The sequence below is a fragment of the Hoplias malabaricus genome, chromosome 7 (genome assembly GCF_029633855.1).
Source record: "Hoplias malabaricus isolate fHopMal1 chromosome 7, fHopMal1.hap1, whole genome shotgun sequence".
Lineage (NCBI taxonomy): Eukaryota > Metazoa > Chordata > Actinopteri > Characiformes > Erythrinidae > Hoplias > Hoplias malabaricus.
The window spans coordinates 24,369,375-24,396,625 of NC_089806.1; the positions used below are offsets into that span (position 1 = coordinate 24,369,375).

Genomic DNA, 27,251 nt, shown 5'->3' on the forward strand with positions numbered 1-27,251 from the left:
TCTATAAATACCCATTTTTTAAAAAGGAAATGCTGCATGAGCAGGAATCCACAAAACACTGGACATACAGTATATGGTGTGTTCTCCCTGTGTCCGTGTGGGTTTCCTCCGGGTGCTCCGGTTTCCTCTCACTGTCCAAAAACACACGTTGGTAGGTGGATTGGTGACTCAAAAGTGTCTGTAGGTGTGAGTGTGCGAGTGAATGTGTGAGTGTGTTGCCCTGTGAAGGACTGGCGCCCCCTCCAGGGTGTATTCCCGCCTTGCGCCCAATGATTCCAGGTAGGCTCTGGACCCACTGTGACCCTGAACTGGATAAGCAGTTACAGATAATGAATGAATGAATGAATGAATGAATATTCAGTATGGTTTAGACACATGAAGGAAACACACCATTGGAATTGAGACTCACTTTTACTGCAATCATAGTAAATGTCACCTTTTCTTACCTTACAATTTTAAAATATATCCAATATCCCTCATTTATGTTCTTTTTGTACCAGTTTAGGCTTCTGATCAGAGGCATGTCTGTCATGTTCTCTGCCCTCTCTATGATCTCTCTCTGAATAGGGCAACCACAGTCTATCTACAAAAAAAAAAACAAACACAAGGGCAAATCAACTTTCTTGTATTCTGATCCATCCCAGACCAAATCTAGATCTGAAAAATGTGGAAAAATATATTTGTTTTATTACCACAGAATGGAAAGCTCTTATGTGATACAGCATGTTTCAGCAACCACAAATCCAGAAATGCAGTTGAAACCTATTGTGAAATTTCAAGGATTTAAACTCTCAAGGGCTATCCACAACACACAATAACAGAAGAACTCAAATCAAATGGATTTGGACTGTGTGGAGTATTTCCTTCTATTTCATTTCTTTCACACGGTTGTAGCAGAAACGTCTGTTTTATTTTACTAAAATAAAGTGGTCAGTGTGGTGTTAACAAGGGCAGTTAACACATCTGACCCAGAACATGAGAGAGAGAGAGAGAGAGAGGGGGAGAGAGAAAGAGAGAGAGACTGACTGACTCACTTTACACTGGCTTACCTCATTCCAGGACATGCTGGTGTCATTAATGCCTTATAAAACTCAGGTCACTTGAGAAGAGGTCAAGGTCCAGAGTTTTTACTCATGTGAAAACAGAAACAGAATGTTTGGAGATATAAAATCCTGATGATAACAAGTGGCCTGAACAAGACCTCACCTTAGAGTTCGCATACAGTCATGTGCTAATGTTTGTGTAGCCCTGGTCAAATATTGTTTGTTCAATTTTTTGAGTGACAATAAGCAAACATTCGCTATATGTTCCAAACTTTTAATACATGTTTGTTTATATTCTGAATGTAAAATAGTAGGAAATATAAAACATCTATTTATTTGCCAATATGTTAAACTCATCAATTAATTATAAATTGTGCATGAATACATTTATATTATATCAATGTAACAGGTTAGAGTAAAGCACATGAAGTTTAAGAAGGCTGTGCCCAGCTATATGGAGATTTATAAACACACTAATGCCACAAAATGTCTCCCCACCACTTCCCTTTACAATATTTCAGGCAAAGACACACACTGTGAAATAAATGTTGCTGAGTTCCGAGCCGTCCTGCTTGTGAATAGTAGAGACCCGTAACTAATGCCAAAATACATCACCAGACACACACAAACGGAGCGGTTTCCTGTTTCATTTCCAATTATTTACTTATATGAAATGCTGTAAATTACCCTGTCCAGCTCCACTGGGTGATAACACTGTATTTGAGTCTCTGAGCTCTTTCTTACTACTCTTTTTGGTTCTAGCTGGGAAATCTTTTTTCTGGTTCGTGAACCAGTTTATGTCTTTTTGGTACAAGTCTGATCCCATAATTTTTCACCAATGAGGAAAAGTAACAGTTCTGGTTGGTGAACTAAATTTGTTGGTGGAAATGTATGAGATCAGTTTTGTGCCAAAAAGAATTGCACAAAAACTTTATCTCAGATATAAAACTTATAACTTGCAAACAAAATATCCAGCTCTGACGTTGGTGCTTCATGGCTTTTGTGCATGCCCTCAGAGTTTTGCACGTGAGCTACTCGAGATCTTTGCTCAACTTCTTATAGATTGTGTACCTGATACCTGAATTTTGCAAGCAGTCTTGGCACAAACCTCTTTTCTTAAGAGTGCGTTCCTGTTGGCAGACTTTTGAGTGACAACTCCGTGCCTTGGATGTTTTTCACGACTCTGGGTGCAGCATTTGTATTTCGGCATTGGGACTCCATGTGCCAAATATCTTGCATATGAATATTTAGGTTTTTAGGCTGAACATCTGATATTTAATTAATTTCAACTTTCATAATATTTCAACAGATAATTATTTTAGCTTGAACTGCACACTGTTAGAATATTTTGACATTTTTGTCACTTCACCTATTCGTTTAATAATATTAACAATAATGATCATTAATGATTATCAATGATTTAATAATTATTATTTTTTAATTAATCATTAACATTTTCTCACAAAATGCAAAAAACTGGAATTTAGTTTGATGCAACTTTATTAAATTTGAGACAGAAACATTACCTCAATATAAACATGGATGGTCTACATGGATGAAGGAACATCACCTCCATTTGAATTTGTCCAAAACTGAACTACTGGTCCTCCCAGCCAAGCAAGCTATTCTCCACAACATCAGCATCAAGCTAGAGTCTGTATCAGTGGCCCCCACCAAGATTGTAAGAAACCTGGGTGTCATGGTTGATGACCAGCTGACCTTCGCAGATCACGCTACTGCTGTAGCTCAATCGTGCCGCTTCTCCCTTTTCAACATAAGGAAGATTAGGCCATACCTAACTCAACATGCAACACAGCTCCTTGTTCAGACGTTAGTAATCTCCCGTCTAGACTATTGCAACGCCCTCCTGACAGGTCTTCCTGCCTGTGCTGTGAGACCGCTACAGATGATCCAGAATGCTGCAGCACGCCTGGTTTTCAACCAGCCTAAAAGAGCACATGTCATGCCCCTATTAGTTGAGCTGCATTGGCTACCCTTAGCTGCTCGCATCAAATTTAAATCACTAATGATGGCCTTCAGAGAATTCTCTGGTTCTGCTCCCATCTACCACAATAGACTCTTAAAACCATACGTTAGCGCCCGTCCTCTCCGTTCCTCAAAGGAGCGTCAACTACCATGACCAACCCCCCGTACAGGTCAGTCGAGGCTATTATCATCTCTGGTACCACGCTGGTGGAACGAGCTTCCAAGCACTATCAGAGCAACAGAAACCCTCTCCGCATTCAAGAAATCCTTGAAGACCCAGCTCTTCCGAGAGTATCTCTTGCACTGAATGTTTTTCTTTAATGCACTTATTACTTCCTGGCATATTGCGCTTAATGTAAGGTATTTTGTATAAATTGTGCTGTAGTCGCTTTGGATAAAAGCGTCTGCCAAATGCATAAATGTAAATGTAAACATTGATATCATCAGACTTTGCAGGTATTTCAGCGTTTTAAAATGGTCAAGTACAGAGAGTTTATGTAAAGTTACTTACTTAAGGTTGAAATTTCTCCTGTGTCTCTCCGGTTCTGAGCTGCAACATGGTATACGCATGCACAGTCCAAAATAATTTGGGCACTGAGTTGACACTCAAAAACTCATTAGCCAATGGAAAGGTAACTCTGAGAAAACCTGCCCATGCCAGTTTGTGCCAAAACTGCTTGCAAAACTCAGGAATCAGGTGCACAAAACTCAGCTCACGCACAAAACTCAGAGAGCATACGCAGAACTCGGAGCTGGATATTTTGTTTGCAAGTTATAAGTTTTACGTTTGAGATGAATTTTTTGTGCGATTCTTTTTGGCACAAATATGATTCTATAGAAAAGTAATATGTGAAACATAGCTGAACTAACAACAGACAGTGTAGTAGTGCCACCTTGTGAAATATAGCTGAACTAACAGCAGAAGGTGAAATATCGTTCTTACTCACGCATATGAGTTTCAACATTAGGAGTCAGTCAGTCAGTCAGTATGGGAAAATGCCTCTTCTAGACAAATGTTCTTTTGCAAACTGCTCCAGGTATTGCATATTTAAAGTGTGCCTTCTCCCGACAGCAATTTTAAGACCTTTAAGAATTAAGGTCTTCAATGGGATTTAGATCTGGACTCATTGTTGGCCACATCAGAACTCTCCAGCGCTTTGTTTCCATCCATTTCTCGGTGCTTTTTGAAATATATTTGGGGACATTGTCCTGCTGGAAGACCCATGACCAAGCAGACACGGGGAGAACACACCAGCTCCTCACAGACAGTCATCCGGAGCGGGAATCAAACCCACAACCTCCAGGCCCCTGGAGCTGTGTGACTGCGACACTACCTGCTGCGCCACCGTGCCGCCCGCACACACAGACACACAATGCAAAGATAGAATCAACTTCTCTTCATGCTGGGCGATATGAGCGCAAATCAATACCACGATTAATATATCAACAATATATATAACAATTTTGGCTTTGTTTCTGTTTTTGTGTGTTGTTCCAATACACACAAAGAAATTATACATGTATATATTTCACACCCTTGTCCTGTCGTGTCTGTTTTCCCCTGCCATGTGCTCACTTAGCACATGGCTCTGTTTGTTATTGTCCATGTCTCCGCCCTAGTCCCACCTCCTCGTCAGTGTCCTCATCAGTGTCATTTGTAACCCTGCCCCCTCGTTATCTGTTTCAGGTGTCCCTTGTCTGTGTGGTGTATTTAAGTTCTCTTGTCTCTCTTCCTCATGTTGGACATTCCACGTTTGCTTGTCTGTGTGTTCTAGTTTAGCCTCTGTAGCTCTCTCTGTCTATTTTAGCTCTCTCTGTCCAATTCTCTTTCTGTCCATGTCTCTGTCTAGGTCATTCTTTCAAAGTCTCTCTCTGTCTAGGTCTTTCTTTAAGTATTCTCTCTAGTTCTTAGTCTGTCTTTGTTTTATTATATTTTGGTTGTAAATAAAGTCACTGTGATTTAGCGTGTGCATCTGCCTCCGTCAGTCCGCCTCCGCGTTCCTGACAATATAACAAAACATGTAATTGCAAAAAAAAACTTCTGGGAGAAATACTTGGCTGTATTTTTCCCCTTGTGTTTTTATTGTCATATGTTTTGTTCCACATATTACACATCCTACATTCACTACAGTGTTGTGCATCTGTACTTTGTGCTATCTACTGCTATCATGGGCTTGATGAATGACATGTTTCAATATAAGTTAAACTGACACTAATGTCCACTTAATTTTTTCCTGTTTTCTCATTGTCATCATTGGCATAAACATATGAAATCCTGTTTCCATTAAAGTTTTACAGTTTAAAACCCATCTCTCTTCTTTAATGCTGCTTATTGCATGGACTGTATTTCCTGGTCTACAGGGGCTGTAAATGATTTTCTGAAATTGAGTGAAAATTACTGAAATATGTAAAATCACCTATATTTCGTTTTTGCAAATGTTCAAAAGTACAAATACACTCCCTGTAATTGGTGAACTCAACAACTCCGAAGTGCACTTATTGTGTTCAGTACACCGAGCTTGTATAAAGAAGCATGAATAATAGAATAGGATGGTCAGGAGTAGACACACACAATTCTACAGTTCTCTGGCGTGATGTCACATTACCCAACACCTCTGGGATGTGTTATACTGGTAATTGTAGACTTAATCCAACATAAGTAACACAAGACCTCATTCAAATTTATTTGATTGACTGCAGTCAAATCTTCCAACCAATGTTCTATCATCTAGTATATGGAGTGTGAAGTGTTTCTGAGATAATGTATTTCAAATTAAACATTCTGAATAGAAAATTGTATGCAGTATTTTCACAATGATTTTTGGTACTAGTGACAATGATAAACATTTCACCAAGCCTCCGACTGACATAGTCGTCACCTAAAAGACAGAGGTCACTTTCAATGACATATTTACTGAAAATACTTACTAGAATATATTGTTATTACAGACAGTAGTCTATTCCTGAGTGAGCCCCTGACTGCAATGTCAATGTAGAAGTTGTAAATCTTGTTCTGGAATAGCTTTAGGGTTGTGCTAGTGTTGTCAGAAGATCCTGTGGTCATAGCTTTGATGAATGGCACCATTACCTGACCTCTCATGCAATAAATGTGGCTAATGTGAGGAGACTGTTCAACAGTCGATAGGGTAAAAGCCTCAGTCTCATCAAACACAGACTCATTGTCCTCACACAAAACAGCTTATAAACTAGAATAAGCAACCATAAAACATATCATATTGTGCCCTTACTATTATCACAAAAAGTAGCACACAATAATTGAGATTTAAGATTTTTACATTTGTATCCTGTAAAGTGCACGTGAGAAGAACAGTCAAATAGCTTTGTACAAACACTGGCCAAAATTATGGAACTACGACACATTCAAACACAGAATGTGCAAAGAAAAATATATGACACAAAATTATATTTGCTTAATGCCATGGTTCTCAATCTTGGTCCCACCAAAGTTGAAGTGTGTCTTCACCAGGAAGCTCACCAGGACCAACATTGAGAACCACTGTTTTAATAGCTGCACACTGCAGGTTCATGGACAACATACTGTAGCTTCAACTAATGAAAATAAATTGCCTGAATGAGCAGCAATTTTTTCCCAGATGAAGAAAAAATATGGAATCTCTCAATGATGAGGAAAAAATTACAGAAATCACAATGACTACATTGTTGTTGTAATTCACTGAGACTTGGACACCGAAGAAATACAGTATTCTACGTTAAGTTTATTCCATATGTCACTAACAAATTACCACTGAACACCTTTATGTTCGGAGGATACAGCAAACTGCCCAGATCTGTTGCATCAGCTGACAGACAGCCATGTTAGCTAGCACAGTGAGCAGAGATTCAGGTGTGGAAAGGACATCCAACCTACCAGAAGAGCAAGGACAGTTCTGCTCTCTAAGACTCCAGTGGACTTAAGATACTTTACACTTATGGAATTTTTCATCTTATGCTGTGTATAATCACAATTGTTTTTAAGACAGAAATCAATCTGGACGTCTTGAAGGAGTTTTATAACCCTTTCCATTGTTTAAATTGACAACTCACTTGTTGGAGTCACTTTTTTATTTTCTGTTAGTCCAACAGTTTAGTGTTAAGGGCTGTAACTCTTTTAAGTACAGGCTTATTTTAATTTTTAGACTCAATGTATTTGTTTTAGAAATGCAAATGACATACATTTCATATTTATTTTGCTCATCATTGAATGAGAGTTTCATGCCAACTTTGATGGCAATTGAATTATGAATGAGCTTCTGTGGTAACAGTGAATAAAAACATACAGAACATTTAAACTTCACCCACAAACAAGCTAGTCAGTTTCAGCCTCCTGCTGGTGCTCCAGGGGCCTGACACTGCCTCCTCGTTGGTTTGCTTTCGCTCTTCTCCTGCACTTTGCCCCTCCTCTCATCATCCCACCCTGTCTCCTCATCACCCCTTACTGTCCAGCTCATGCACTGTCCTCAGGTGCAGCTGTGGATCAGCCTCAACATTGCCTCTTTGCTGGATGGCTTCCTCATCATTGATTCAACCTCCTCCTCTCCCCTGCTGCCTCTTGTTTGGCAACTTCCACCATCTGGGCATTTCTTTGTTGTCCAAGTAGACTTAGACCGTACTGCCACTTTTTCGATTGTGACTTCTCTCTGTCTCATTGTTTCCATGGTGCCAAACATCATCCCCTCTATAGAGATTTTCAATTTCACCCTATAGATTGCTCTTTCATTTCTCAAATTCTTGTTTTATTTCCTTGTATGCAACTGGAACAGCATCTTCTTAATGAAGTTTGCTAACCGAGATCCTCCCGCTTCCATTATTGCTGCTCCCAAAGTAACTTTGTTGACTTTTACAGCAGCCATTGGTTGACTTTCTGCTGGCCTGATGGACTCAGCAATCTCTCAGTCAACTTTGGTGTCATGTTGCATAAACACTACCACGTTGTTCCTGTGGCATTTTGTGGACACAGCTGGTCCAATCGTGTCATCCTTCACTGTGTTAACACTTCTGTCATTAACATATTAAAAATATGTTCAATTTATGCAATTGAATGCTATTCCTCTGCTGCCTCATGTTGTGCTTAGTCATGCACCAATTTATTACAGACAATTCATTCCTGGACTCTAACCATTTTCTGTTACTCAGGATCCAGAAAGCCAACAAACCCTCAACCAATGGACCTCCCAAGCTTATCAGTTATATACACACTCTTATCCATGACAATTCTGCTGCATTTAATGCCTTGCATGCTTGGAATTTTTGGGGGCTTGGCATGCACCTTCCTACACCACCCTAAAATCCTGCCCAAACAATGAAATCTGAGTTTGCATCCTCATGTTGCCTTTCACGGAATGGTCCATACTAGCACAATACATTTTGCAACATATTGTCAATTTGCTGCTCCAAAACAAAACAAGCAGACTTTTTAATACAACATGAAAATAGAATGTAAATATAAATGTTCTGTTCTGAAACTGTGAAGCTGCTTTGTAACAATGTCAGTTGTAAAAGGCGCTATATAAATAAATTTGATTTGATTTGTATCTCAATAACTATCTAAACTAATCTAATAACTAGCTAAATTATTTTGGGTAATATTCTTTACCTACCACTTACTTGTGTGTTTCTTGGCCATTTTGCAAACAAGAAAGAGGATATGATGCCAGAGTACAAATTATAAGCAACAAAAAATGACTGTCAAATGACTTACAGACTGTGCAGCTGAACAAAAGCAGAAAAGAAAATTGCAGGTTTTGTAATCTAAACATGGATCTAAGTCTCATCAACAGCTTCACACATCCAGAAACAGTCAACAGTATAGAATGAAGATAAGAGGAGTACATATTTTCTGGTTTTCTCTCTCTCTCTCTCTCTCTCTCTCTCTCTCTCTCTCTTTCTCTACTCTTTAAAGTAAAAAAAGGAAAAACTATCCATTTCTACATTATATTATTGGTTCCTTAAAATCTTGTCTCTGTAAAGTAAATATTTAATCTTAATCATTATGCAATGTGACTGGCAGAACTATCACAATTTGTGTTTATAAAATGGATCAGGCTATTCAGATTCAAACCAATGTAGAAAAACACCACTCAGTTTGTGCTCAGCCAATGAGGGAAATAAGCATGAAAATAGATTTTTCTCAAATCAAAGGACTTTAACCATTTTGTCATAGTAGCTCAGTGATGCTATAAAGAACTAATTGGGAGAAAATTCACACAAATCAAAAGGATGTAAACCAAGATACCCACAAACTAAAGGTGGCTTTTATTTAACAACACAGTTTGACCACATAGATTACTTGGACCAGGTAAGTTAGGACGTACTTGTAAACACATTATCATTTATGTAATCCTCAACTGACAAACTTCCCACACACATCAATGGCTCCTTTTACCAAAGACGGCAAATAATGGTAATGAGTGAGAAATGTCAAGAGACGTGGGTATAATATTCCACAGGCAGAATTAAATACAGAACCGCGTGGGACTGGAAGTGATGCTATAAGAATGATAGCACAACAGCTATTTCCTTTAATTGTGTTTCCTTTCCAGTGTGCTAAAATTCTCTATTTCTAAAATAATGCTGTGAACATACAACTCAGTTCTCACACACTAGGACATCCAAAAGCATTCACTGGCTATAAAACTGTCAGAGAGATCTTTATAAGCCTTCACATTTACTCAGTACCAAAAATAACCAGTTTTGGACAGATGTACAATGACATGTAGAGACATGTTTGTAGGCTATTTATTATAAACCCACCTCTATTGCCCAACACAATCTCAACACAATTTGTTTCTCATTTATGACATGCTTTCCAGGACAAGATGCCGTGACAATCTGAAAAATGCCGATGTTTGACAGAAGGAGACTCAAGTGAAAATACTATTAATATAACTAAATATAACTAAACATCTTGCCAATTTGTTTTTTTAACAAAAAAAAATTAAAATAACATTTTGCTAAACCCTTCGTTGATTAGAAAGGCTGTCTTTAAATGGTTAGAAACAAATGTGGTGGAGAGGATTAAGGTTTTGGAAGGCCTTCAAAAAGTGATTTTTATAAACAAGAGTGGAAATGACAGAATGTTCTGAAATGGGATTCTGATCTTAATAGCTGATGATTTTGTTGAAACTATTTCAATATTGCCCTCAAAAAATTATCTAACATCAGACTCAGATGGTTCTGAAGCATAACTAACTTTCCCTTTTAAAAGCATCACAATGCAACCCTTGAACGCTTTGGCCTACTTATGCCATCTGACTGATAGAACAGCTTTTTTTAATGCTTAGGGGTGTGTTGAGGCAGCTGGATTGCCAGGTCATTTTTGGCCTTTCGCTGGACTCATGTTAGCCAGGAAGTGAAAGAGAACTGTGGCAGCCTTGCCAAACTTTTTCAGTTCAAAGAATTACAGTCACATTGAAGATTGGTCTTTGGCTTGTGCAGAGAACATTGGAAAAGCATTCTTTGTGTGGAGGATGAGGAGAAAGGATGTGGGGAGGAGAAAGTGAGCATGGAGCAGCCAAAAAAGGCTGTGTCATCCTTGCTTTGTCCTAGCCACATGCTAAAAGTGCTAGCATCACTCCAAACAGCCAGAGTGTGTTTGTGTCTGTGATAAAGCAAAGCAACAGCTTAGGTGCTTCAGTCAGGTTTAGAAAATGCCACAAATTTCATTCTGAAATGGCAGATGGTTAAATCTTGGTAAAAGGTAAACAGCTAGCAAGCACTGAAGTGCTAAATCTGTTCTGCGCTTGGCAGTGATGTGTGGTTTTTGGAGCCAGTGCAAATAACAAATCCTTTTCTGTAGAAAGTTGTGGTAAATGTTGCTTTTTTTCTCCATGTACTTATAACATCCTTTTATAACGGTACACGTCCTCAGGTGTACATAATACAAGTTATCCTGTAAGTTAGATTTAAAAAATTATGTGAAAAAATTCACATAATTAAATGTAAAATTAAAAACCAACATTGGGAAAAAAAAACACCACTAGAAAAAGTGGTATGTTGATTAGCAAATACCCCAATAATTTTTATAATCTGACAAGTATGCTACTAGGAATAATGGCTTTAGTCTGGATAAGTCTTACTCAGAATACCTTCTTTCTAGGTTTAGTCATAACATCATGTGAAAAAGGTTAAAGGCTAAGCACGCTGGTAATAATGCCCCATAAAGGGCTGATTTACAAGTTCACAAGATGTTAAAGCCTGTTAGAGTTTCTGAGGAGATTTGAGGAATGTCAATTACCTCTTACGTGTACTAAGGTATATGTAAACATGCAGTCAGCACTTGATCAGCAATCTTTAGTGCTGAAGTAGTACCCCAGGTCCTCTTCAACAGAATAAGAGCATTGCCATTGCTTATTTATTTATTTATTTATTTATTATTTACAATATATTTTTAAAGTAAATGCTTACTTCTTATAGGACTTGCATGTGTCTGAGACAGCAAATGCATTTAAATATTTTAATATAAAAGGAATATAGTGACATAATATGATCTATTAGCTAGGGCTGTATTAAAGATGACCTTTTTGAAGTTTAAGACAAGGGATTGATACCTGAAGTAGGATCTGAACCTAGACAGAACAGTACCAGTGCATGATATGAATACCTAACCCTGATTGAGTGTGCAAGTGAATTTGAGTGTGAAAGAGCAAGTGCGTTAAAAGCTGGTTTCATGATTTTCTTTCCATCTAACAACCTTAGATTGGGTGCAACATGGTGAAGAGTTTGTGTGGAATACCCTCTAAAGCATTGGTGTCAAACTCATTTGAGGTAGCAAACCATACTCCAGTTTTGGGGGTTAAATTGGAAAACCCAACACTGTGTCACCCTTTGAAAAGAAGCATACGTTTCTGTGTGCTAATGGAGGATTACGTGTCATTAGCACATTTTGGCTAAAGTGTGCTGCTAGTGGAGCAGTAGTTAACCGTCCGAAAAATGACATATTTCTCAGACTGATAACAGAGACAAATAGTTTATTCTGCTTTTGTTGGTGTAATTGTCTCTATTGTCCAGGGAAGGTTTTCGGTTAGATTCTGAAATTTTACTCTGACAATCTGACTCTGTTCAGTAACAAGTGTAAGTGAGGTCAGGATGTTGGATCACCACCATGTCACCTCATAGCCAACAAATCCCAAAAGTACTGGATGGAGCACTATCATTAGAACTAGTGCTGGGCGATTTTCACGATTAATTTGGTTAATTCGTTGTAACGTTTTCACTCGATGTACGACGTGTAATAATCGAGATTGTACATGTTTACATACCTTATGATTTAACTAAATTATCCACAAATGCAATTCAAATTTTCAAGCATTATGAACGAAAACACATCTTAACTGGATAAACACCACCTCCCACAGACCTACGCACTGATCCCAGTCATGTACAGTTAAAAAACATTTTAATGTGGAGACAGGTAGCATTTCGCAGAAGAGATTTTTTTTAGCACATTGGAACCCGGGATCATTGCATGCGTGACGCAACACTAATTCATCTTTATCACCTGTTTGTTCATCATTAGAGTGAACTAAAGAAACTTTTTTATTTCCAAACTAGAGAAATTGGGCTTTCCATCAAGACCTGATTTGTAATTGTCGCATGTAACATGTATTTTCGCATAATTACACATTTGTAATTAATGTGTAGAGCTAAAGCATAAATTCATAAAACAAAATTCATAAAAGAAAAAGCATGTCAGAACCAACACAGCACAGAGAAGAGAGAAAGAATGAAACAATTGTACACAAATTACAAACTATGATTTATACTTATTTGTAACTGTATAACTGAATGAGTTTTGCACATGCTGTTCCAGCAGAATTACTATTTAGACCCTGAGTCATGTTACTCAAAGGAAGAATGAGATTTTCCCACCAGATTTAATCACTATAAAACAATTTAAAAAGCAACCAAAAACACAGACCATGCCTAATTTGTGGTATTAGCACACCTCTCTGGTGTGAAATGTGTGTATTTTATGTGCTGAGGACAGAAAAATAAAAAAAAACTGGTAAAGAGGAACACCTTCACTTAATCAGAACTTACAGTAGATAAAGAATCACTGCCTGTGTATGTGAATGTATGTAAGATTGTGTGCCCTGTGATGGACTGTCACCCCGTCCAGCATGTGTTTCTGCCTTTGTGCCCAGTCATTATGCAGAGGCTCTGGAAACAATACAAGCCTGAACTTGATAAACGGTTACAGATATTGAATGAATTAAAATCTGTTCTGTGGCCCATGGGATGTCTGAGTCACACATTTCTACAGATGTACACTTTTGGTATTCATTTGGTATTCATACAGTGTAATACAACTAAACTATAATCTATATAAGAAAAAAAAATTATATATATATATATATATATATGGGTTTTTTTTATTTAAAATTATGTCCAAAAATTAAAGCAACAACTTAGAGATACAAGTTTTTGTTCTGGTAGCAGCTATGTGTGACTTCTGAGCATAAGCTAAAAAATAATACAACTGTTTATACAAAAATGCACACAGAAACACACACACACACACTCCCCACTCCTCTCCTACGTGCTCACAAGGGGCAAGAGACTAGCATCTTCAGGCTATAGCTGGAACTGGTGCTCACATGATATCCATACACACCCACCCACACACACAACACATGTGGGTAGGGGAGTAATGGAGGTGGTTGGGGGGGGTTTCAGGTCAATGTTTCGGAACACAACAATAAGCCTCACTGTTACTGGCCTCACAGCTGTAATACAGGCCCTACAGCGGCACATCGAACTGTAACAGCACACACAGCAAAAATACAGGCTTTAGTTGAACTACCAGAGATAACATCATCAAAAATATCTCTACAACCACCAAGTAACCCGACTACCATATGTAATATGTAAATCATATACTCTTGCTTTTTCCTCCCACAGTCCAAAAACACACGTTGCAGGTGGATTGGCGACTCGAAAGTGTCCGTAGGTGTGAGTGAATGTGTGTGTGTCTGTGTTGCCCTGTGAAGGACTGGCGTCCCCTCCAGGGTGTATTCCCGCCTTGCGCCCGATGATTCCAGGTAGGCTCTGGACCCCCCGCAACCCTAATAAGCGGATAAGCGGTTACAGATAATGGATGGATGGATACTCTTGCTTTTATATCAAAAAGAATTTTAACATTCCAAAAAATTTACTATACTGTGTGAATATACCAAGCCCTGTGTGCCAAAAGACATGGGGCAAAAGTATAAGATGGAAATTTTATAAATTTAATAAATTAAGACACTTTTAAGTCTGATAGATTAATGATTTCAGAGATTTGTTACTTTGAGAATACAGCCCTGATTCATTAATTTTAGCAGTTTGCAAGATTTTTTAACCCTATTTATTATAACACTAATCATATCATTCATACTGACTGTCATAGCTACAGCAATTTACCTCTACATACAATTAAACTACAGAAACATTTAGAGATACTCTGAGTAACTACCTTTGTTACTCTAATACTTGTTTTCAATGAGAATCCCATTGGTCCTCCCATCACTGCCTGACATCTTGGTGTCCTCTTTGACCACAATTTCATCTTTGACCCACACATTAAATGATTATATATCCATCTGCACAATACTACTTGAATTTCTGGTCCTATGGTGACTCCTAAAGATGCAGAGATTTTGCCCTACCCCGCTTTTGGTCTACCCTTTCAAAATCACTTTGCCTATCCAGGTCATTACAAAATCCAGCAGCCAGTCTTAGTTCACTGTCACTGTGGTGGTATATTTTGCTGTCTCTGTGGTGGTGCCCTCAAGCTACATATTCTCTACATTATACATTACCTTATTCTGTTATAATTGTATATTTATATATTGTGTTGATTTCTTATGCTCCATTTCTTCTCCTGGATGTTTTTTTTTTATTTCACATGGTTCTATAATGCAAACTTACAAATATACATCTCTCTTTCTGGAGAAGAGAATGTAATGTGCCTTTAAATAACACAACTCTAAAACCACTGTTGTTCCTTCAAAAGGTACATTTACACTGTATGTACCTTTAGTGACAATAATGTACCTTTTTTCTGAGAATGTACTCACCAAGAAATCTACACATCACACCCATTCTAACCCTAACCCACTACCCTATCCATATATCCCATCTTGCAAATTATGGTCTTCTGACTCCGTTGGTCTAAGGGTGGCAGGTTTCAGTGTTACTTTACGCAGCACTTTATCTTTATAGCCACAAGCCTCACTACTGTCTATTATTCTGATTTAGACACAGCACAGCTTGGTAACAAATAGTTCAAAACATGTTTATTTATGCGCAGCCCAATCTCTCTTCCTCAAGCACAGTTACTCTTTTACACAGAATAAGACCAGCTCCCATTTAAGGAAAGTGTCTGGAAGCTTCAGCAGACAATTTCTGGCATCAGTTCCACTTTATAGATGGTTCACAGGAACAAAACTGAAAATGCATACATTTGAAAATGTATAAGCTTTATCACATTAACACATTAGTAACTTTCATATAACTAGGTTTTAGAACTGTGCCATATCGCATCGTTCGCAATAATATCACCATAATTTTTAAAACGATTTTTAAAAAGTCAATATTGTGATACTGTGATATTCTAACATTTTTACCTAACGATGTCATGCAATTAGGAATAATATGGCCCACATTCTTTACATGAGTTGTTTAGGCACAATGAAGTACGGCACAATGAAGTGGCTCTGAATGATTGAAATTACATTTGTAGTAAAATAAATATTTTAAATAAATAAAACCATTTAATACTTTTAACATATATTACATATATCTAATATAATTAATGTTCATATAACATTTAGTTTGTTGCAGTAGTGTGTTCTGTAAATTAATAAAAGTATTTTTCATTGTTTCATCATATCACCAATATTGTGATTTTATTTTAGGGCCATATCGCCCACCCCTACTAGGTTATGACTAAAAGACATTCATTCATTTACTGTCTGTAACCGCTTATCCAAAGCAGGGTCGTGGTGGATCCGTAGCCTACCCAGAATCATAGGACGCAAGGTAGGAACAAACCGTGGTGGGGGCGCTTGTACTTTACAGGGTGACACACATTCTCACCAACTGACACCTTTGAGTAGCCAACCCACCTGCCAATGTGTGTTTTTGGACCGTGGGAGCAAACCGGAGCACCCAGAAAAAACCCACATGGACACGGGGAGAACACACCAAACTCCTCACAGACAGTCACCCGGAATGTGGCTTGAACCCACAACCCCAGGTCCCTGGAGCTGTAAGACAGCACTACCGTCAAAAACAAGAAGTTAGAATATGATGCCTGCAACATACACAAAAATTGGGACAGTGTAAAAAAATGGTAGGATATTTAAATTGCACTGTTTTGGACCATTTCATTTAAGAAAAGCAAGTTGGTAAAAAGGCGAGGGTTTCATAACTGGGAATAAACTGAGCATCCACCAAAGGCTCAGTCTGTGGTGTGTGTGTCAAATTTCATTCTAGTTCTCAGACAGCACTGCATGGCAAACGGTCTTGCTACTGTTTAAATATAGTCACATAGGCATATTTTGGAAAATATTTGTTTGCTTAACAGTCTACTTCTGCATCAAGAAATGCAAATGGAAACCCTATTATGCAAGGAGAGAATTACACACCAAATTTATGCAGAAATTCTATTGTGTTTTCTAGGCCTGGGCACGTCTCAGATGTTCTGAAAGTTTAGTGGAAAATGGGCATGAAGTTCTCCATTCCAAAGATAAGAGAAAACATCCAGACTTATCAGGGAAATGTGCAAATGCTATTATTTCTCATGGTATGGTGGTGTCAGGGTGATGAAGAGGTGTTTATTAGAGATTTAGGTGGGCATATTCTGCCATCATGCTGATATAATTTTCCAAGATAGTCATGGTTATTTAAGCAACACAATGCCAGACCTCATTCTGCATCTTGTGACACAAGCAAAAGAGAAAGCAAATCTCCAAGATGTTTTGTTTATGGTATTGCTATGTCCCTAGATCAGCAGTAAAGATAATCTCAGAAAAAACCCAACTGTTTCCTTTATGTTTGTTTTACAATTTTCCTACATCTTCACTAATAACACCCCAAACTATGATTTTTGTGCTTCTTGTGTGTACGGATATGTTTATATCTATAGCTATCGCTAAAAACTGATAATTATATGTATTACCTATTTTTTCCCCATCTGTATCACATGACCTGTGCAAGCTGACTGAACAAAGGGGTAGAGATAAGACAAGCAGTAAAGCAGGAAGAAAAAATATGACGATTAAAAAGGTGGATTCCCATGTCCTCCCCTTTTAAACATCTGTACAACCGTGTGTGCACTTTACACAAATGGCGGTTGACAAAAGATGTACAAGAAGATTCTAGTTTTTCAAAGTGAAACAAGTCAGTGAAAAAAACAAAAGGGGCTTGAGGAAACCACAAGCAAACAAAAAGTTATTTTGGCAAATTAGAATGCTTGGAGAAATGATTATATCAGAGGACTCACTAAATGTGAATATATTTTTCGAAAGTAACTGGTTAAAACCAATTATATCACAATTAGTTCTGACAACAAGCATTCACAAGCTCAGCAGGATGGCTCTGTAAACATATTTTAAAACACTCAGTTTGAAGTTAAACAGACATATTTTGCATCATTTACCTGTGTTTCTTATATCGCCATGAAGTGAACACACTGTAAACAATGAATTAACCATGACTACATACTGACTCTATCCGATTATCTATGGCTCTGATGCTGCTTTGTTTAAAACCGAGAGCCGTGACATAAGCCTCGTTCCCATCAAAACTCATGCAAACGTGGACTGGTTTGGTGGATTGCACCAGGGTTCAAAAACCCTAAATGGAACTAGATCAAGTCTTGAGTTTGGTTGAAAAGGGCAACAAGAAATTTATGAATGAATGGAACTATATTACCTTTTATAATGTTGATAAACACTTTAGTATTTCTGTCCACTTTATATTAATACCTAACAATAAATGGTAATAAATGAACAACAAACACACTTTTGGATATTGCTGATGAAGAACAAAACCATCAGAAGACCTAACTAATATTAGAACATCTGCTGGAAGGCCTGCAAAACCTATTGATTTTTTTGCTGCCATTCTTCCTCACTGAAAATGCATGAGTACTGAAAACCTCTGGATTCTACAGAAACTGAGCTTCAAAAATAACAATGGCCATGTATTTAACAGTCGAATCCGAATGCAGCATAAAATCTTATAGAAACACCATGTTTGTATATTTTTAGACACTTTTATAAACTACATAAAAGTAAATGTTAATTAAGCTGATAAACGTAATTTTCCATGGCACTGAATCATTTTGATTGCAGCATTTTAAGTGCTTGTCTGAGCACAAATCTAAAGACATTTACAAATCCACCAAAGGGTATGGCTACATGGCTAAGTGTTCTTATCATTTAGGGGCAGTTTACCAGACCCAGATCAACCCTAGTCCTGGACAGGACAGAATTTTGAAGTGGCATTTTTCATTGAAAGGAGGATATAGTCCTTATAGTCTAAGATGTCTGGAAAAACAACCCTTAAAATACTCCTCAAGCCATTGAATGAATCTTTAAAAATCCATTCGTTCATTCATCAACCCTGTTTTTAAAAAAGGCTAAGATGTAACTCGACACCTCCAGCTCCCCTGTTCTATTTGCCTACAGCTCAAACCCAGAATAAGGATAGTAGAATTAATGTAAAGGGTTGAATTCTACAGTTTTGTATTTTGTTATTCCACCAGACACATTCATTCATTGCCTGCAACCGCTTATCCAGTTCAGGGTTGCAGGAAAAGTCTGGAATCCATCCGGAATCACTGGGCATAAAGCAGGAACACACCTAGGAGGGGGCGCCACTTCTTCACAGGGCAAAACACACTCACACACCAACACCTATGGACACATTTGTGTTGCCAATCCACCAACCAATGTGTGTTTTTTTTTGGACTGTGGGAGGAAACCCGAGCACCCGGAGGATTTGAACCCATAAACTCCAGGTCCAAGGAGCTGTGTGACTGCAACTCCACCAGACTCCACTTATAATATTTAGGTTGTGCACTTTTAGTTACGTCAGCATATTTAACATCTATCTCTTATACACTATATATTAAACAGGAAGCATTTGATTCTTTAACTAAAATTACTTGTTCCATAAATATGTTTGTTGGATTTGGTGGTTAAATTGACTGATTGCTCCAATGAAAACCAGTATGAAGATTAATTTTACTGTTTTGTGACTTGTTCCAAATGTATGGAACATAATACCTTAGAAATGTCAAATGGGCTGCTGTTGGACTGTAGGGTTTTGACACTTGTTTATATCATTTAATTAAATTGCCATGATATGGTACTTAAAAGAACCAAAATATATCTTTGATTTATTGTAAAAAAATTAAGGCAAATGATTACTACTTAAGAGGAATAAGTCATGCAGTTAGTGATATGTAAGCAGTGTTGCATGTAAATGATAAACAACATGCTGAGTAAAAACGCTACATGCTGTAATAATAGCTTAAGAGGGCAAAAAAGGATCCCAGGACTCCATGTGCATCTCCATGAAACAGAACATATTCTTTGTCTGTTACTGTGAGTTTAATGACTAAAGTTTAAGATATTTGTTATTTATATTTCTTGTTTATTGTTGTTTATTTAAACTACATTCCATAGAAAGAACATTACTAAGAAAACAAACTGTTGGACTAATTTCATGTATGAATTAATTTGTTTTTCCTTTTCCTGTAAAGTCAGCCATCCATATCCTCACCCACGGACAGGGTTGTCGCAGTGTAATTTCCCATGCAGCAAACGGGGCTTAACATTGCGATATGTGATATTACCACCACAAATTACTTAATTTATCCTTTATTCTAATCAGAAAAGCTGATTTGGTTTAGCTGCCAATGTTTCCATGTTATAAAATAAAGACGAACACTAAGCCGTTCAGCAATAGCAGATCAGGTGCCAACATTCTTACGTTTTTTTAAGTGAATGTATTTAACATTCAAACACTGAAGTGTAAAACAAGAATACCTTACACAAAAAAGGAAAAACATGTATATAATGTAGTTGTGAAGGTTCCAAGTGGAAGGCTGGTCAGTTGCACAGTAGGGGCTTATGAATGCGTATATGAATAAATGAATATGAGAAAAGTGTGAAGACGGGGTGGAGGTGGGAGCAAGTTTTTTTTTAAAACAGGAGGCTTGGTGGGTTTGATAATGGCTGAACACGGCTCCGAATATGGGGATCAGCAGGAATGACTCAGCGCGGAGGAGTGAGCTGACATAGTGAAGAACTCGAGTTGAGATTCGTCTCCTGAACTAAATGAAGTGAGTTTGTCTGACACGGAAATGACGTGAATTTGCGGGGTATATATAGGGCTGAGAGGAGGAGTTTGGGTGTGGTCCTACTCCCAAAATTATGTTATTACATAACTTCAATTATTGCGACAGCCCTATCCACAAATTTGACAAACATTCATTCAGTTGTAGTGGTTTCAGAGCCTAGCCAGAATCACTATATGCAAGGCGGGAACACACCCTGGAGGAGGCGCCAGTCCGTCACAGGACAACACATACTCACACATTCGCTCACGCCTTTTTACACTTATTTTGAATAGCCAATCCACCAATGTGTTTTTCCGCAGTGGGAGTAAACACACCCAGACACGAGGACAACACATCAAACTCCTCACAGACAGTCTCCCGGAGCAGGGCTCAAACCCACAACCAAAACTCATTGTAGAAGCATTGTTTGCCCAATGCCTTTTTTAAACAGCAATTTCACTGTATAAAGTATTATAAGGAAACTAAAGTATAAGGATTCTTTTACATAAATTTATTTTACATAAATTCCATTTTAAAACAAGGGAATTACCATCCACGGGGAGTCCTATAATCAAATCTTTGCAGATAAGGCAGGATAACTGTTCAACATTGTTCTCTGACTGAAACATTTTGTAAAAAATCTGTAGATTTACAAACAAACAAATAAATACATCTGAGCCCATTTCCAAAGTGGTAAACTTTACAGAATTACATATCTTTTTTTGGACCATTTCTGTTAGCCTATTTGTCATTAAAAAAAATTAAATGTGAGTAACTGAATGAACATGTTCATTTTTGAGTGAAAGAATGTCTGAATGAATGAGTTACCAGTCAGTTCCATGAGTTGCATTGAAACATGGAGACACAAGTTCATTTATTCAGTCATTTTCTATAGTTGCTTCATCCTGGGGCGGCACGGTGGCGCAGCAGGTAGTGTCGCAGTCACACAGCTCCAGGGGCCTGGAGGTTGTGGGTTCGATTCACGCTCCGGGTGACTGTCTGTGAGGAGCTGGTGTGTTCTCCCTGTGTCCGCGTGGGTTTCCTCCGGTTGGTACACGTTGGTAGGTGGATTGGTGACTCTAAAGTGTCTGTGTGAGTGAATGTGAAGGACTGGTGTATTCCCACCTTGCGCCCAATGGACCCACCGCAACCCTAAATTGGATAAGCGGTTACAGATAATGAATGAATGAATGCTTCATCCTGCTAAAGTATGCTTTGGGTGCAGGAACAAACCAAATACATGGTAACCATCACAGGGTGTCACACCCTTGCACAATCACGCTTGTGGGTGATCTCGCGCAGCCAATTCACATGCCAACTTGTGTCTTTGGGTGGAGGGAGGAAACACATGCAGGACCTACCAGTTCTTGCCCTTTAAGCAGTGAAGTTATTTAAATAGTAAATAAATAGAAATAGAAAATCTTAATGGTTTAAGGAAACACTACATACACTTCAAAAATGTAATGCTCCTCTGGCCTGTAAAAGGGAAAGAGAGCCATTGACATTGTTATTCTGGGCTCAGCACTGCAGAAACGACACTATGTAACTTTTGGAATCAACCCCCTCCACTTCCCAACTGATTTTTGTACAGTGCTGAAAAAGTGAATTGCACTAGAGAGGTCATGGGATTGGAGAAAAATATATACATAATCTTACTTAAAATAAATAGATAAAAATCTTACTTAGTGTTCCTCTAAGAACTCTGAGAGCACTTTAAAGATACTTTGTTTTTGGAATCAGAGTGTAGTATATACAGTTATAAAGTGGAGCCATTTTTGTAATCAATTTAAATACCATCTGCACCATAGTGTTTGTGGTTTCATGCAAATCTGAAAAGAAGTTGAAAATTCCTAGAGGAAAACAGACTGTTAATTTGCCTTTTAGAAAGAAAAATATTATCAATCTATATATGGAAATATTACAATATACATAGTGCGTTATCTGGACTGTCTCTTATCATAATCTCCATTCTCATTGAGAGAGACTGTGTGCGTGTGTTTTTCTTTGGAAGACTGAACTCCACCCTGAGCACATTTCCGCATGACAGAGTTCAAATGCTTGGTCTCAGTCATAAGACCAAATGTCCCATAATATACTGATGCATCTACTGTATCTATTGACCTCACAACAGCTTTTTTATATCAGCCAGCTCAGTGTATGAGTGAATGTATGTTCTCACTAATGTTATGGCTGATTTGTTTGCAGTAAAAATGTTGTAGTGACCTCTGGTCAAGCCAAATATTATATAAAACTTGGGTCATTACAAGAAAAGAAGTGCCTGCACCGCTGGCACCAATAGATCTGCCAAGACTATAAAGATTAAGTAAAGACCATGTCCATTCTGTAAATGTATTTGCCTCTGTACATTTCTCAAATTTATGTCATAATGAAGTAATCTGAGGTGGGGTGGCTTGTTTACAAATTATGTTTCAACTTGCCACTAAAATAATAAAGAGATTTTGCCAGAGACTTGGGCCCCAGGAAAAGATAAATCACATTGGACTCCACATATTATGCCAAATAATGGTATTCAAAATATTCTGCTCACCTCCTTCTTCAGTTGAGAGTTGGGCTTGTTCATTGGTGAGGGAATGGGGAAGGTGGTGAGCTGGTGAGCCTGAAAAATCAGCTGGGCCTGGTACAAGACAGAGTGAGGGACAGAGTAGCTTGCTAAACGTTGGTCTGCATTGATTTAATGACTAAAAAGGCGCGAAATTCAAACACTTATATGAAGTAGCGGAAAATAACTGGAGAGCTAAAATAGCCTGGTTCATTATGGACAACGCTAACAGTCATTCTCACCACTCTCAGATTACACCCACCTTTCTTGTGAAAAATTGCGTGAAATTAATTCAGGCTTTCTTTCCTGTCTTTTTACTCTTTTTATTTTAGGAAGCCAAGTATCATTTTTGGACGCTCCCACTGTTTTGGGGGCTGGACTGAACCATTTCCTAGAGGGGTGGATTGGGCAGCACAGAGCATTTCTGGATGTATACTTTCTCCTTAAAAAATGCATATATACAGTGTAAATAAAATAGTATTTATGATGATATATTCATAATTTATATATAAATTAAATGTACCTAATTTGCTTAACATTTTTAGGGATTCTAGTCAAAGACTACTCGTCCCAATTCCCTCCCCCTAAAATGGTATCTTCTCTGTTCGTCAGAATGACATTCACCTACATGTACGTGGTACTGTACTGAAATTAATCTCTGGAAATGTACATATTTAATTGCACATGCTGATAAATTTAATATACAACCTTAGTTGAGTATGTAAAACACAACAAAGTGAAATGCTTTGCAGGACAAGCTATAAGGCTATACAACATGTGGTCCTTGCAAAGTAGGTTATTATGAGACACAGACACAGGTTAAAGTTCACACTTAATAGCGATGAACAATTAGTCCAGCAGGTCCATCCTGATGGTACTGTTGTTGTTGAGTACTGGTTTTTCTGTTTGAAGCTTTATGGTGGATGGGCAGTTCTTAGGGAAGGGGTCAACTGAGGGTGGTGAGTGTTTATGGTGTGTGTATAGTGGTGGTGAGTGATAAATTAATTGGACGTATTACTTTCAGATATACTATTTATATCTGGCCTCACATCCTTTGGAAATAGGGGAAGAATTGACTCAAACACCTGTGGGTTGTTTTCAGATATGTGAAATTGGAGCTTGACTTTATCTTGTCCCTCAAAACATATAGCTTTAAGTAATGGATAGTTCAGGTGGTCTTGTATTATTGTTAGGAGCCGCAATATTCCTGATGGAGGTTAGTGTTTTCAGAGTGTGTGTAGACTGGCGGCGGGGATTTTTTGTCTCAGTGATAAATCAATTGGAGGTATCGTTTACAGATATGGCGTTTTAATCTGGGCTGGATATCCTGGCCGAAACAAGGGCGTCCTGTGCGAGAAAGGGGAGCTAGGCTCTGGAGAGGCACACCGAGTATAAAGGAGCCGCCCAGAGCCCGGGGAACCGGCGAAGTGGAACGGAGAGGCAGCGGAGTCCAGTTACACCTGACAGACTGTAACATATCGAGCACGGCTGAGAGGTAACTAATTGAATTTGGCCCCACTTGCCTCTGCAATCCAAATCCATCATAAATCGGATTGCGTCTCAACCGCCTCTCTGATAAAGCAAAATAAAGCAAGCTTGGGTTTCACTTCATCGCTCTCCACGGGCCTAGCTGAGTCACATGATCTGCCTTTCGCATTCGAGGAGATCACGGGACAACTTTGTATTAACACATCAATGTCTTAACCTGCATTGTATCAAGCAATGGAATCACTTAGACGACCGCCAGTATCAATGCTTACACTTTGTGTACAGACACTTATTTTACAGTTTAAATGAAAGCTCCACTTCACTGACTGTTTGCGAAGTGAATGCATATTTTACTGTGACATGTCCATCTCAGGATTAGCACTCATTGTAAATGGCAGTCAGACAGAGATAGCACTCGCAAGCAATATTAGTCCTGAACATTATTTCACCTCGCACTTTATTAATTTCCAGTTGGAACATCTGCCCTTTGTGTTAGTGTTTTTTCTGAGCTTTGTTTGTTTGGTGTGGGTTATTTTTAAGACCCCTCTATTGTTGTTTTTGTGATGGTGGCATGGTGGTTCATGCCACACCCCATGGATGTACCTTCAGGTCATGGATCCTAGAATGGGTTAAATGCACATTGTGGAGGAAACAACAAACAAAGGATCGTTTTTTTATAACTTTTACTTGGAATTATTTTTAGAATGTGACATTTATTTATTTATTTATTTAAACCTGAGCGGCTATATTTTCATGGATAAGATTAGCCACTACATCATCTAAGCACAAAAATACATACTTTGTAGAATTGTGTAAAACTATATACTTAACAGGCAACTGTATAGAAAGTCAGCAATAAAATATCCCTTTCTTCAAGTAGAAGCACATTTTCAATATCTAATTTTGAGGCAGGAATGGTCAAAAGTTTAGAGAAGCAAGCTTGGAATTGAAAGAAAAAAGGGGTTTGGAGAAAGAAAGGCCAGTGTTTTCTCCTCCATCAACATCCGTGGCTGACACCTGCCCCAAATTTCACTACTGTGATTTACTTATTACATTCTCTGTATAGATTCCGCCCTTTGGCTTTACCTTTTTAAAGAGCAGTGATAGATTTCTCCACCTCCAAAGTTTAGTTTTAGAAGCTTGTGGCTGATTTTCCAATGCTGCATAGTTTATTTGCAGATCTTATTTTTTAATATTTCATTTTAATATTACATCTAAAACATACTTTATATCTATTGCTGTAGGTGCAATACGGCTAGGTTCAAATATTATATGGTGTCTTCCATGGCCAGGAGCAATACTGTAACTACTGCATAGACGAGATTAAGCTATTTACAGTTAATTGCCATTCCATGAGTTGTGTGATTTTTATGACTCGCATTTTTCTCATTTCCCTTGAGCGTATTATGAAACTGTGTATCATAATTCAGTTAATTTCTGGATCCTCTTGCCTGAGAAGTCCGAATTCAGAGTATGAAGTTTTCTTTATTCTGCATTTTTCCTGAACTTGCCTGAAACACACATCTGAACATCCAGAACAGAAATCAATCAATCAATCAATCAATCATTCATTCATTATCTGTAACCGTTTATCCAGTTCAGGGTCGTGGTGGGTCGGTAGCCTGCCCAGAATCACTGGACGCAAGGCAGGAACACACCCTGGAGGGGGCACCAGTTCTTCACAGGGCGACACACACTCACACATTCACTCACACACTGACACCTATGGATACTCTTGAGAAGTCAATCCACTTACCAATGTGTGTTTTTGGACCGTGGGAGGAAACCTGAGCACCTGGAGGAAACTCACATGGACACGGGGAGAACACACCAAACTCCTCACAGATCCGGAGTGGAACTGTGACAGTGACACTCCCTGTTGCGCCACCATGCTATCCATCAATTAAAAATATATATTTTTTATATACTTCTAATACAATTGAAGAATAGTAATCTGAGCTGGCTGACTGAACTCTAAAAGCACATTAAAAGTGTGCTTCTATTATACATAAATTAAATATAAAATAAATGTCACTAATCCAACAAACAAACCAACCAACCTAGAACAAAAAAGAAAATCACTAATATAAATAAAGAAGTATCACAAAATTTGTAATTTAGAAGTATATGACGGATACTACACTAAGCATATAAGTATATCACAGGTAACACCAATATCTCTCTTGACCAGGGATTCAAATAAAAGCTGATGAATTTGGAACAGGATTATTTTCACCAACCATTAAGATACTTCTGTGGTCACGTCATAGTGTCAGTAGTCCGTAGTCACCTGTCGAATGTACACAGCGGCAGGCTTCTCATTCATCAAACGAGGCACTAGCCTCTGAATTCACAGAGAGCTAGAACTACCTTCTAACAAGATAGAGGTCTGCTACCTCACTGGGAGTATTGTATAGTATAAGCCTGTTGTTTGGAGGAGGCTCTGATAACATTTACCCATTCAGATAGGAATAGCTGACGTTCACTCATCCGCAACATGTTTTATTACAACCAGCTACACACCAAAAGCAACATGTCAGCACATACACAATTTATGATGTGGTAATATACAGGCTTTGAGCTGGGACCACCTGGGAGGAGGCTGTTAGGTGGGACACTATGTGCCGACATCCGAAAAATACAAGATTAGTGAAAAGATAGAGCGGTTGAGTAAATATGAGTCTTTCATTGCCGTGTATTTATCACAGTCAGTAGATCTACATTAGTTCAGTTGTATGATAAATAAACAACATTTTCTGCTTCCACATTGTAGTTTTATATAAAAAAAAAAACATAACAGTATGTAATACATTGAAATACA

The 27,251-nt window shown here is 38.2% G+C and overlaps 1 long non-coding RNA gene across 1 annotated transcript; it reads right to left on the bottom strand.

The window, feature by feature from the left end:
- Positions 1-472: 472 nt before the first annotated feature.
- Positions 473-23,300, bottom strand: LOC136701569 (uncharacterized). Its single transcript, XR_010803818.1, has 3 exons — positions 23,205-23,300; positions 22,931-23,017; positions 473-583 (listed from the first exon to the last, which is right to left on the bottom strand). It is a non-coding gene; the product is annotated as an uncharacterized lncRNA (long non-coding RNA).
- Positions 23,301-27,251: the final 3,951 nt, after the last annotated feature.